The sequence below is a fragment of the Rhipicephalus sanguineus genome, chromosome 4 (assembly GCF_013339695.2).
Source record: "Rhipicephalus sanguineus isolate Rsan-2018 chromosome 4, BIME_Rsan_1.4, whole genome shotgun sequence".
NCBI lineage: Eukaryota > Metazoa > Arthropoda > Arachnida > Ixodida > Ixodidae > Rhipicephalus > Rhipicephalus sanguineus.
The window spans coordinates 181656991-181670178 of NC_051179.1; the positions used below are offsets into that span (position 1 = coordinate 181656991).

The 13188-nt window shown below is 47.9% G+C and overlaps 1 long non-coding RNA gene across 1 annotated transcript; it reads right to left on the reverse strand.

Moving 5' to 3' along the window:
* Positions 1-233: 233 nt before the first annotated feature.
* LOC119390947 (uncharacterized) lies at positions 234-5363 on the reverse strand. The gene is made up of 3 exons (XR_007415912.1): positions 5300-5363; positions 3517-3627; positions 234-299 (listed from the first exon to the last, which is right to left on the reverse strand). It is a non-coding gene; the product is annotated as an uncharacterized LOC119390947 (long non-coding RNA).
* Positions 5364-13188: the final 7825 nt, after the last annotated feature.

Consider the following 13188-nt stretch of genomic DNA (forward strand, 5'->3'; position numbering starts at 1 on the left):
ACCAACCTCTATTGTCGTAGTTTATACTATTAAATGCTCCCTTTGCTTACCCACCCATAGCGAGTACTGAAGGGTAGTCAGCGGACAACATCCACCCCGAGATGAAATGTGCGCCTCTCACGCAACTGTGACAAAATTACAGCCAGCTTATGCGAGCTATACGGTTTCTCTATTATTCTGTCGCTCTAGCAGAGGGCATGAATTTCTCGGGATGTGCCTACAGAATAAGCTTACCTTTTTGGAGCAAGCTCTTGTTCTTTTTTGCTAGAATACAGCGGGTTCGCGGTGTAGCAGAGACCCTGGAAATTAGACAAAAGTGTGCAAAGCTTCATTAGTGAAGTCGTAAGGAAAAATCGCATACATTTTTCAGTGAAAGTACATCGCAGGCGAGGTGTAACTATAAAAGCAGCAAAATATTGAGAAATCAGAAGGAGATGACAAAGACGTGGTCATCCACGTCGCGTCGTCTGCTCGGCGTCTCTTTGGCGTCGACTCGCCTGCTCTGTGTTTACTTCCTCTCCGCAGATAATATAGCGCACAAGAACCTCTTTGGGGACGCCACTTCACCGCTTCTTGGATGTTCGGAAACCCAGTTGTACAGGAAGCACCCGTTGGCGTTTGTGGGGAACGCGGTCCTTTTTACAACAGTGTTCATACTGGCGTTTTTACTGAGTTTTGGACCGAAATAAACACATTTAGTGATACTAACTTTTGCTTCGTTCGGATAATGCGTCTTTGACCTATAGCGCTCCGTAGATTCAGTCGACGTACTTTCAGGGGCCGTGACGTCCCGCTCTTGAGCGGAACAGCAATTATTGGCGTAGTAAAGGCATTCAGGGCGTTTCGCATGGTCAACGCATCGCCGGCGCTATTGTTGTGGTGTCATCTGCTCAGTCGCTGTTTCAGTTGACATCGAACTGTTTTACGGCTTGGCACCGCCTCGCATCAAAACAAGCTGATCTAAATAACAGTGACAAAAGATACAAGATTCTTTTCCATCAGCGTTAGATGAGAATCATCTGTGACAGATTATACCACTCACTTCTTGCTGTCCGCGTAGAGAGCCAGTAAAGAGCACGAATTTGGATGGAAGCGGACGGTCGGGGATGTAAGAGGGCTACCATGTTGCTGTACGTCATCGTGGTGAGGGTGGCTATTACGCTTAGAAAAACAGAGAGCTGAGCTAGTTGGTAAGTATTCATTCTAAAAAGACAGGGCGTGCAAACAAGTACACAAGTAAGAAGTCAGGACACCACAAACGCCGACTAACAACTGAAGAGACGCACAACGGCTGAAAAGGAGAGAAGGCACGAAAACTTATCTGCGCATGCCCATGCAACAGGCGAACCTATCAATCCGGCACGCGTGGCGGTCTACGTTGAAGATAACTGTTAAGGCATTTGATTTCATCTTTATGCAAGTTAATCGACGGTCCCTTTCATCTGCGGTCGCTTCTACGTAGGACAAACGGGCCGATGCATTAATCAGAGATTGTTGGAACATAAGAGATCGCTAACAGGAGGCTCACCTTCTAACCTATCTTTACATTATCCAGATTGCAAGTGCACGCCAAAATTCGATGAATGCGCAGTGTTGTATCGTCATAGAAATGAAGAAACGCGCCTGATGATTGAAGCATGGCATATCGAGAATAGTGGTAGCGCATGCGTGAGCCAACCGTCGATTAACTTGCATAAAGATGAAATCAAATGCCTTAACAGTTATCTTCAACGTAGACCGCCACACGTGCCGGATTGATAGGTTCGCCTGTTGCATGGGCATGCGCAGATAAGTTTTCGTGCCTTCTTTCCTTTTCAGCCGTTGTGCGTCTCTTCAGTTGTTAGTCGGCGTTTGTGGTGTCCTGACTTCTTTCTTGTGTCCTTGTTTGCACGCCCTGTCTTTTTAGAATGGCTATTACGGTTACCGGCCGGTAATCGCTACAGTTGTTCAGAGTATGCGAAGTGCATGCGCGGAGAGCGTAACGCACCACGTATCGTTGTAACGAATCATGCAAGCGCAGCTAAAACACTTGGACCTCGTTATTATTGAAGCAGTTACGCCTGGAGCTATATTATATGATACGCAAGGATACTGCCTGTGTGCTGCTCGTTGCTTCGGCAGTGCTGCACGGTAGTTGGAGTATAGGTATGTGGCAATGCGCTTTTGTTTAAAGCTGCCACCTAATACGAGGTATCCGAAGCAACAAGACCGGCATATTGAACATCATATTTAACATCACGTGGTTTCCTTGCTTTCTCTATATGTATATGCTACTGAGCTAAATAAAAAATATTCAGTTGATAGCCATCGCTCGTGTAGCCAATTATTCCTCGCATATATGCGTTGTTTGAAGGCAAATCTATACCAACTAGCCTAAATAGCTAGGCTGCTAACTGATAGATTTCAACTATCAATTCTACGAGTAAGTACTCATGGAGGACAACATAAATGCAGCCTTGAAGACCCACGAGGATATAAAGGGATCTACATTTTTCTTTTTTCGTGAACATCAAAGTGTTAGCACTTAGAAAATGATTTGTTTCGAAAACAACACTTGCCTCGTCGCAATGTTCACAAATCAAGCTTGCGTTTGGAAAGTGCCCGGCGCACCCGAACGCTCGGTTGTACACCACTTCTCATCAGTAAATTTTACGGAGTGAAACATTTCACCAGCCCAACAATCCATGCTCAAATGCCCGCTTGAAGGGATGAGCAGGAGCCACGTAATAAGCGCACCAACATTAGAACCCGAGCCCGGCATGATGGAGCCTGACTTGAAAAATTCAACGCAAGTGTGGCTCAGAAGCCCGAAGCGAACCAGCCTGATACCGAGTGCTTGTCTCACGCTCTTAAGGACCCCAATGCCGCACGATGTCTTGCAATGATACAGTTTCGCTCGCATCACGCAGAACCGGAAATAAGAAGCCTTGCCGATTACTTGGCGGGCAAGACAGACTTCCCAAAGACGTTTCGGCATGCACAGGCATAATATTTCGGGCTGCAAACGGATAATTTCATCAAGAATAACTTCTCGTCTTTGCGCAGGAAATATCTTCTCGTTTTTCGAAGTACTCCACGAAATCACCTGCATTGTGCGATTTGTCCCAATACCTATTGAGAGTAAAGAGAAGGTTCTGCGATTGCGATAGGCGGGAAGTGTGGCCACTCGTACCTCATGCTAAAGAACTGCGAGTGGCATACTAAGTTGTTGAAAAGAGGTTTTTCGCTTCCTAACACGGCACTACATTGAGGCCTCTTGGGTGGGCGTAATACTTTGGGCCAGTTAACGGGAGAGGCTGGCTCTTTGTATAGAGGATTGAGGGGGAAGCGTGTGGCTAAGTGCTTATTTGGTGGGATATTTACGCACATGGATATATTTTCACAGGTGTAACGTTTCGTGACCAAGTTAGGATAGTACATACATGAACACCATCAATCTATATCTGCTTACTCGAGTTTATGTACTGCAAAGCACAACCCATTTAGGACCATGCAGATTTCACACATTTCACTTACGTTAGCCGCCGTTACGAAGAATATCATCTCTTCGCTGAAAAACTTGATGTAGCCGAGCCTGAGTTGCATGTCCTTGTTGACGGTAACATGGTTGTATAACAGTCTCCACACCTAAAAAGGAAGCAAATAATATTCGTCAACAATTTTGTGAATTCATGCATATCATAGCGCCACTCGAGCCACGCTGCACCATTTTATAGATGTCACTATTTTTGACATTTTCGTTATGGGTCCCGTTATGAAAACAAGAGATTTCGCTTACAAGCTAACATTTCCTTTTGAGATATTGCTTTTACAGGCTAACATAATGTTGAGCGCACGTCTTTGCATTAAAAGGAAAACACAGGTGGGTCACTAGATTGCTGCACTACATAACGATAAAAGGAATACGGTCCTCGGGCCCAGCACTTCAGTCAGTGAACATACGCGAATTTGGTGTGTTCACAGGTATGTTGCACCATATGTGTCATCATCGGTCACCTGGGCTCGCTTCATCACCAGTGGCAGATGGTCTCAGAGTGGTGCTAGATGCCGGTGTGAATAGCTTCACGAATCGTTTTGGTGATTTGAGGAAAGGTTACATGCGCGAATTGCTGGATACCTATCGTTAGGGAGCAGAAATGCATGTGGCAATATAAAAGACTTTCTTACTCCGCTGAATGATAATAGTAGCCGTATTTCCTGGGCTGACTTCCGCTTTTCCTTTACTCTGCCTCGATTACTTTCACGAGCGATTGCCTACATTGGTGAAATCTACACCACATGTTCAGCAATATCGCGCTACCGACTTCTACCGCCATTCACTGAGACTTCGCATTCCTTGTCATCAATTTCAATACGCATCGTTCATGCTTTATGCGTAAACTGCTTGGACATTTAAATTACCGCCGCTTTTCTCATCATGTAGGCGTCGCTCTTACAGTGGTCCGTGACTTTTTTATAGACTCATGCCCATGATATAGAGCAGGATAGCTATGAAGTGTGGCAACTTGGGCATGTTGGTAATGCATAACGAATGTAAGAGCGCAACAAACAAGGAATAACACACACAGCGCTGTGTGGTCTTGTTCTTGTCTGTGTCATCGTTCTTACATTCAGGATAGACATAACAGTTAAGTGATTCAGAGACATCGGAAGTATAGTTAATCCGTTCAAGATGTCCACACGACGCTTCCTCCTCTGCATTGCAGACTTAGTAATGGCGAACGTTGTGTAGAAGTTGACCCGCCCTACAGTACACTGCAACGCTTAATTTACCAGGGGCCCGTGCTACAAACCAATAAATTGCCTATTAGTTTGTTGTTACGTTTTTGTGTTATCTTCCATTCTGCACTCCATAGTTTTTGCTTCGATTCTTTAAGGACAATTGCTGTGGGTTTTTTTTAACATACGAGGGAACAACATTTCGTTGGCGTTGACTGGTAAAACCATGTTAGCCTTCTGAGCATTGCCTAATAAAGCATCATTACAATTCATTGGAGAAAATATAAATAATCGAGAAGTAGCATTGTATACTGCACTGACTGAAGAAACAGAGAACATTCTTTTGTAAACATTTGTAACTATGCCTCAAGAGCTTACAGGACGTGCGTTGTAAATTAAAAAACAAATGTTCTGCGCACTCAAAGTGCAATGTGAGCAGAAGGAAAGAGCGAATTATGTCTTGTATTAGCTCGAAACCAGTGAACTGCTACAAATGCAATGATTGAAATAGCAATCAAGTGTTTTCGTATAAATTTTGCATTTATTATCAGGCAGGATCGAGAACAGTACTTGAACTCACTTGATAAGCCAACTGCACGCCAGATTTCTCATAGAAGAGGTCCCACATCCTGTCTTGTCCATACTGACGAAAAATAAAACAGTTATTAAGAGTGACATAATTTATTCACATAGTATTTATCAAGGAACGCTCCTTCTCACTACTGTATTACTGATACAGCAAAATAATGTGCCTAATACTGCACCTTTAGTGTGCGATACATAGGAAGTCGGCCATCTGGTCATGGCAAGGATGTCGAAAAGAATGACCCTTCATGACTCATGTTATGAAGTTGCAGACACTTTTGTGGATGAAAGCCAACAAGGGTCGTAGAAGGCCCCCTTCAACCTCAGTTATCAAAAAGCACTTGTTCTTTAAATTTGGAGCGATTTTTGCGTGTTCATTGTGATCTCAATAAAAGCAGATTCCCGTGGTGCAAGTTATTGAGAGCGAGATACACTTTGTGTCAAATGAAATGTCCAATAATTTTTCTAGAAATTACGAAGGCAAAAGGTGGAGTTAAGTTGCAGTAAACAAGGTTATCTCTGCTGGTTATAACAGCCGCCGATGCAGTTCTCGTTCCCTTGTCGTGCGCTAGATCTAGAACGAAAAGCAGGCGAACAACTGTCTAAAGGCGGCCGGCGTTCTTAGGCAAATACTGTGAGCGCATCTCAGCCTTCTGTGGGCTGTAAAGCCAACGGAGTGCATTCCAGCGTAGCCACAGCCCATTTCCCTAAATACAGAAAGAAGTCGGGTTGCCAGCAGTATTCCATCCCCCCGAAGAAATCAACTGAATGCGTTCGTTCGCATACTCAACTGAGCACAAAACTTGGGGGGGGGGGGAGAAGTATAAACAATGGAGGGTTTTGCGCACATCATGGTACCATTATTGCCGTGGTTTAACACTTGCCCTGCTGTTTACGGGTATAGTCGTGCAGAAATTTATCACAGAGGGAACCAATGACGACTATACTAGTCACACCTGTATCTCTTGACGCTAGATGGCCGCACTTGTCCATGTTGTGCCAAAACGGCTTGATTCTGGCAAAGTACCGCTATTCATTTTACTCGCAGCCGCGCGCGCGTCCTTCTCTCTCCCTCCTCCCCAAGTGAAATTGGCCGATGGCCATTGGTTGGCAAACAAACGGGCAGCGCTCGGCAACTGGTATTGTTGGCCGACCAATGGCGGCCCAAAGTGGGGCCCTGATTGGCAACCAATTACGCTGGCTATTAGTTGGCCGAAGACGTTCAGCCAACGGTCGGCAAATGATAGGGAAAAAGTCGGCACCCAACGCTCGGGTGACCAAAGGCGAACTTCCGTAGGGTCATGCTTTGCTACCTACCACGTTGGCCATGTACTATGAGCCAGCGAGAAGCCCACATTGCTTTATAATTTTTTTTCCTAGACCGCGCGCTTTATTTCTCGGTCAGCGAAAATTTCTAGTATGAGCGCTGAGCGTCGGCTGTCATTTTTTGCACTACATTATTTGCACGAGATTATATGATCCAGCTGTACACCGCCCGATGTCCATAAGGCCGGCCGACGGCCTTGGGCCTATGTTAGCAGCCAAAGGTCGGCCGGTGTAAGGCCATTAACCAATCCCAACCTCGGCCCAACTCTGTCGGCCAAGCTCGGGCCATGGCCGGCCAGGCTGGCCATACACGTTGGGCCAGCATAAAGCCGACGTTGTTTGTTCAGTTGTGTCGCCCCTTTCGCGTCCTCCCGTTCACCGCTTTTTCTTCGCGACGACTGGTCTGCTTCGCATTGCCCTTAGAGAGACGTGGATATTGCGTTTTGCTGGTATTTTTCTTATTCGCTCGCGCCATTTTTCGCCGCCGCTCCGCGTAGCGAACGTTGGTCGCTCTTTCTTTTTGCACTTTGTGCTGGCGCTATGCCGTGCTGTTGCGCCTATAACTGCAAAAAGCATCATACAAATGGTTACGCACTTTTGATTCCGCAAAGTAAGCGTAATGGCGTGCGCAAGAAGCAGTGGCTGTACAACATCGGCCGAATGAACTTTGTTTCGAAAAATAACGGTGTTCTTTGCAAGGCAAGGCGCCTTTCTTATCGCTCGTGTCAAAGCACTGCCGAATGCTGCACTTTAAATATTCCTCTGGCTGCTCATCAACGTTCTTTTTCTTGGCTATTTTTGCGTTGCATAAAAATGGGGTTCTCGATATGCTGAATATTCTGCTGAGACTCTATCACTTCGTATGTCGGCAACTATTATTCAGTCTGAAATGCACAATCATAGAATCTACTTTCCGCTGCGAAGAATTGCGCGCTACGACACAGCTTCTCGATCGCACTTGTCATTGTTAGGATCCGCTTAACGTGAATGATTAGTGGAAAAAACAAACGAATGGACGAATGACCCTTACTAGCATTGGTTTCCAAATGACGTTTTTTTAACACGAAAGTGTTTTATGCCGGGGTACACCAATACTTCAGTGACGTATTACCGTCACGGAAATGACGTCGAAAAAATTTACATGATCAGATGGCAAAAAAAAAGTTCCGTCAACGGGCATCGAACCCAACCGCTCGGTCCGCAAGAACAGATGCCGGGCACGCTATCTACTGCGCCATTGTCAAAGACTATAGAGGCTTTACAAACGCGCCTTTTATATCTACCACTCTCCCGGTCGGTGGGGTGGTGTTGCCCTCTGGGACCGGTAAAGTAAAGTAATTCGTCATTACTGTGGCCTCCGCGATTAGCACCTCCCAGGTAGGACGCATGGTACAGAAACCGTTTTTTTCAGGAATAAATGGGATAAAACGGATTCTAAAGCAATGTCGACATTTTAAAAACGTCACAGAAAATCCGTATTATATCCGGTTTTGATAACGTCTAGAACACATATTTCTTATGACCATTTTGGTCTGGAACGTTTATTTCAAGAAGTTTGTTAGATTCTAAACCAATTTCGACGTTTTAAAAACGTCACAGAAAATCCGTATTATATCCATTTTTGATAACGTCTAGTAAACGCATTTTTAAGACCATTTTGGTCTGGAACGTATATTTCAAGACTTTTGTTCGATTCTAAACCAATTTCGACGTTTGAAAAACGTCTTGTTTGTGAAGTCAAGAAGATGCACTTTATAGGACGTTTTCTCGGCCAGTAGCGGATCGCGCGCCACTTGGCCCATGCATGCCTGCGCATGCATTAACCACCGCGAATTGAAAGTTGAACTCGAGCCCGCGCCCGCCATCTCTCACTGCGATAAATAAAGTAAAGCGCAAAAGGATAAAGGAGTATGGTGTCTACATTGCATCAGCAATAATGAAGACATCAAAGTTCGTTAACCAGTAAACTTTACGTAATTTACTGTAATTTACTCGCAGCGACAACCGTCTAACTTCCTCACGAAGGCCTTAGCTCTGACTGTATCCATCCGCGCGGCTGTTGCTTCTGCAATATCAGTTGAGCTCGCCGATTTCGCATGGGCGGTCGAGCTCACCGGTCATGCACTCTTGCTATATTTCGTGCTTGTGTCGTGATTCATGGAGGCTATAGCTGCAGCTCTGAAGAAACTATACTTCGCTGCGTGTTAAACTTGTTGACCCGAATGCAAGTATATCTCTGTGGAGCGACTGTTACGCTGACTGACGGTTAGAGTCCCGTAAGATTCTCTGCGGAAAAATTCACTCATCAGCTTGCGCGCGGAACGCTCTCGCAACTTCCTTTCTTCTATGCTCGAGGGACGGGCGTGGTTACTTTGATGTGCGATTAGCTTTCTGTGGATTTGCGGATACTGTAAACCACGGGCCTCTGTCATATGTGAAGGTAAGGTAATTTTTATTGCATTTGCACTCAGTAATTGAGAACTATGACAAACGAAAAAGCGTGTTTCATTGCATCACGGGCTTCATGTGCGAGATGTTTCAGCAGTACGTGACTGCGGAATTTATTCAGCATACATGATAAAGCTGTCGAAACGTAAATGCAGGTCATGGTTTCCGTTCATACTCGAACGAACATAAGCAGAAACCGTATTTATATTTGTTAGCCTAATTTCGGTACAATATGTTTTTTTTTTTCTTGGCAACTTGATGAGGTAGTTTCAAAATATACATTAGATTAAGCTACGTGTGCCACGTAAGAAGCAGTTTTAGAATAGGGTACGCAAAGATAGCGTTCGTGGGGTGCTTATGCTATTTCCGCCACAAAACGTGAGTACGCAAGAGGATGGCGTACGACGCATGCGCAGTAGCCAGTTTTACAATGGGATACGCAAAGATAGCGTTTATTGCGTATATAGCGTATAACGCGTGCGCAATGGCAATGAACGCTAACGCACCCAATTTTAATACTGCATTGTTGAAAGTTACGGCATGTGTTATCTGTTTTATTGTGTCACTGAAGTTTCTGAATGAGAGAATCTTTGCAGCGACAACGTACTGGTTCACGGTTTCTTCCACAGTACTATCTGTATGTAACGGGAGGCTGGGCACGCTTTTCCATTATTTGCAAATTTCTGAGGGCATGAGAGTCAAAGACGTGTTTTACGGGGAGGAGTTCGGAATTTATTCTCAGTGCTGTGATTTCTCAGTGCTGCCTTGATTATCTCGATGCGATTTATGTCTCCCCTACTCTGTTAACCTCCACCTTTATCGGTAAAGCCGGCAGCCCTTAGCAGAACCAAAAGGTCCTTTTGTGCGTCTCTTGTGCCTGGTTAAATATAGCAGGCTCGCTCTCTGTCGCCGTACGGTGTTATCGAGTTATGAACTTGTCACACCGTTGTATATTAGGTATAATAGCAAATAATGAAATTATCTTTTCTCCTATTTATTGCGGGCGGTACTTGCCCTGGATGTTTAGAAACAAAGGCTGCACCAGCTAACCTATTACTTTTGTTGCGATGTGTTAGAAGTCTGTAATGGGTCGCCCTCTCGAGCGCTTTCAAGCCAGCCCTTCGGCTCTTTTCTGACAGCACGCTCCTCGCGCTCAGAGTCCGCGCTCTGTCTTGAGTGTCGCCGTTGTGCTTCGTCAACTAGTGCTGTCAATAAACGCCTTTATAATTTGGTGGAGAGTGCTGCGCCGTCCAACAAGCTTCGGTCCCCGTTCGATGCCCCTGGCGCTTCGATCCCGTACCGTGCCCTCTACCATGCCTCAAGTCGCCGCCCAGCAAACGCTTCCCCCTGTACCGACACCGTGCCCGGTGCCCCCCGCATCAGCGACCCTCCTATATTCACCGGGCGCGGATGGCACTGACGTGGAAAACGGGCTCGCGATATACGAGCGCGTGAGCGTACCCAACAAATGGGACGAGGTAGGAAAACTGAGCAACCTGGTTTTCTACCTTGCGGGAGTGACAAGCCTGTGGTACAACAAACCACGCAAACCGATTTCCTCACGTGGTCTGATTTCAAGACCGCCATCATCAACGTGTTTGGCCGACGTGAACGAGCTCAGCAGCCGGCGAGTCGTTACGAGCTACATCGAAGACGTCCTCGACTTGTGCAAGAAGGCCGACGTAACCATGTCCGAGTCTGACAAGGTCCGCCACGTTATGAAAGGCATCGACGATGATGCCTTCACCATGCTGCTCGCCAAGAAGCCTCGTACCGTGTCGGAGGTGATCACGCTCTGCCAAAGCTACGAGGAGCTGCGCCGGCTGCGGTTGCTGACCCGTCGACCTCCATCACGCGACGCCGATCTCGCTGGCTTGTCGGCCATTTCTGATCACTCGGCCTTGCTCGCCGAGATCAAGTCATTTGTGCGCGAGGAAATTGTCCGCCAGTTTTCTCTACTAGCCTTCACTCAGTCGCAGCATGTTGAACAGCCGTCGACCACACTGCTGCCTCCCTTACCCCGCGCTATTCAACAGGAAATCGCGGAGGTCATGCCGGAATACCACCAGCCACCTCCGGCGCTTGCGCCACTCAGTTACGCGCAAGTTGTAGCCAGGCCACCCCCAGCGATCCCTGTCTCTGCCCCACATACTTACGCTGAAGTCGTCGCCAGACCACAGGCCTTCGAGGTGAGTGTGCCGGCTGCGTCCGCCGACGCCATTCCTAGGCCACGATTCCTGCCCACCATGCCGTCCTATCAGCCGCCGCCCCATCCACCGCGACTTGGGCCATGGATGGGGCCTACGCCGGCGAACCGATGGCGCACTTCCGACCACCGCCTCATCTGCTTTGCTTGCGGTTGCGCCGCCGGTTACGTCGCCCGCTATTGCAATCGCGTGCTGTCGCCACCAGTCGCCTCAACCATGCCAAGCCAGTCAAGCCGCCCGTATTACGATTCACCGCCGCCTATGTCACCGCCGTCTCGCCCAGCGCCTCTGCCCGCCGTCCACCGTCACCACGACGCCGCTCACTGCCCCGATGCGGCCACGTCTGGTCCCACGCGACTAGGAAAACTAATCTTCGCAGTCCACGAGGCAAGGGCTGCGACGCTATCGAACTGCGAAAGCCCTCAGCGAAGCCCATCGAACGTGATAGACGTCTTTGTGGACGGTGTTCGTGCATCTGCCCTTATCGACACTGGAGCCGCCGTATCCGTTATGGACGCAAAGCGTAGCCGAATACTGCGAAAAGTGACGACGCCACTTTCCAGGCTCTCCCTCCGTACAGCCCGGCCCACGATTCACCCTACAGCGGTGTGCACAGCCCGCGTCATGATTGGGGACGCTATGGATGCCGTCGAATTGATCATAATTCCTGCATGTTTCACGACGTCATCCTCGGATGGGATTTTCTCTCCCGCCACGACGCGTCATTCATTGCGCACCAGCCGAAATAGAGCTGTAACCATTCTCTAATTCGACGCCGGAAGACAGTCCATCGGCTGCGAGCAAGGTACTCGTCTAAGACGACACAAAGTGCCTGCAACACGTCAACGGCGGTGTCAGTCTACTGCGCCAGTCTATCCGACACCGTTGCACTCCTCTCGCCATATGACCGTGTTTGCACAAGGAAAGGCTTGCTGGTGCCTTTCGCGACCGTTCAAGTCACTCAGGGCAGCTCCTCTATTTTTCTAATCAACCCCCTCCCCTTACAGTGTTACGTTGTGCGAGGGGAATGTCTCGCGGCTGCGTGGAACTCCTCAAAGACGTACAAGTTATGACGACCCGATGACACGCACGGCGCACTTCCAGTACGCTCAGTGCTCTTTCGACGTCTGGTTCATCACCCGCTGACGTGTTTGGTCCTCCATAGATGACAACCTTACGCAGGTCCAGCATTCCTAGCTTCTGGACCTGTTGGAAGAATTTTCTTTCTTTTCGCTCCAACTTCTCATGTCGCTCAAACTTCTCTCGCCCCACGTCGGCGTTACGCACGGCATCGACACTGGCGCCCACCTGCCACTGCAGCAACGTCCATATCGCGTATCACCCACAGAACGCCGTGTAATCACCGAGCAAATCGACGACATGCTTCGACGCGATGTTATTCGACCCTCTAATAGCCCCTGGGCGTCTCTGTCGTTCTTGTTGCGAAGAAGGACGATTCTGTGCGGTTCTGTGTGGACTACAGACGGCTCAACAAGATCACTCGTAAGGACATGTATCCACTGCCGGCGAATAGACGACGCGATTGACAGCCTACAAGCGCCGAATTCTTTTCGTCTCTCGATTTGCGCTCAGGGTACTGGCAAGTACCTTTGGCTGATGACGCTCGACCGAAGACCGCCTTTGTCACGCCCGACGGCCTGTACGAATTCAACGTCATGCTGTTTGGGCTGTGTAATGCGCCCGCCACCTTTGAGCGCATGAGGGATACCGTTCTGCGCACCTGAAATGGCACACGTGCTTGTGCTAGATCGACGACGTCGTCGTTATTGCTCCGCCTCCACCACCCATCTTCAATGCCTACGGCATGTTTTCACGCGTTTGAGCGACGCCGGTCTGCAACTGAATCTAAAGAAGTGCCGATTTGCAGCACGCAGCTGACAAT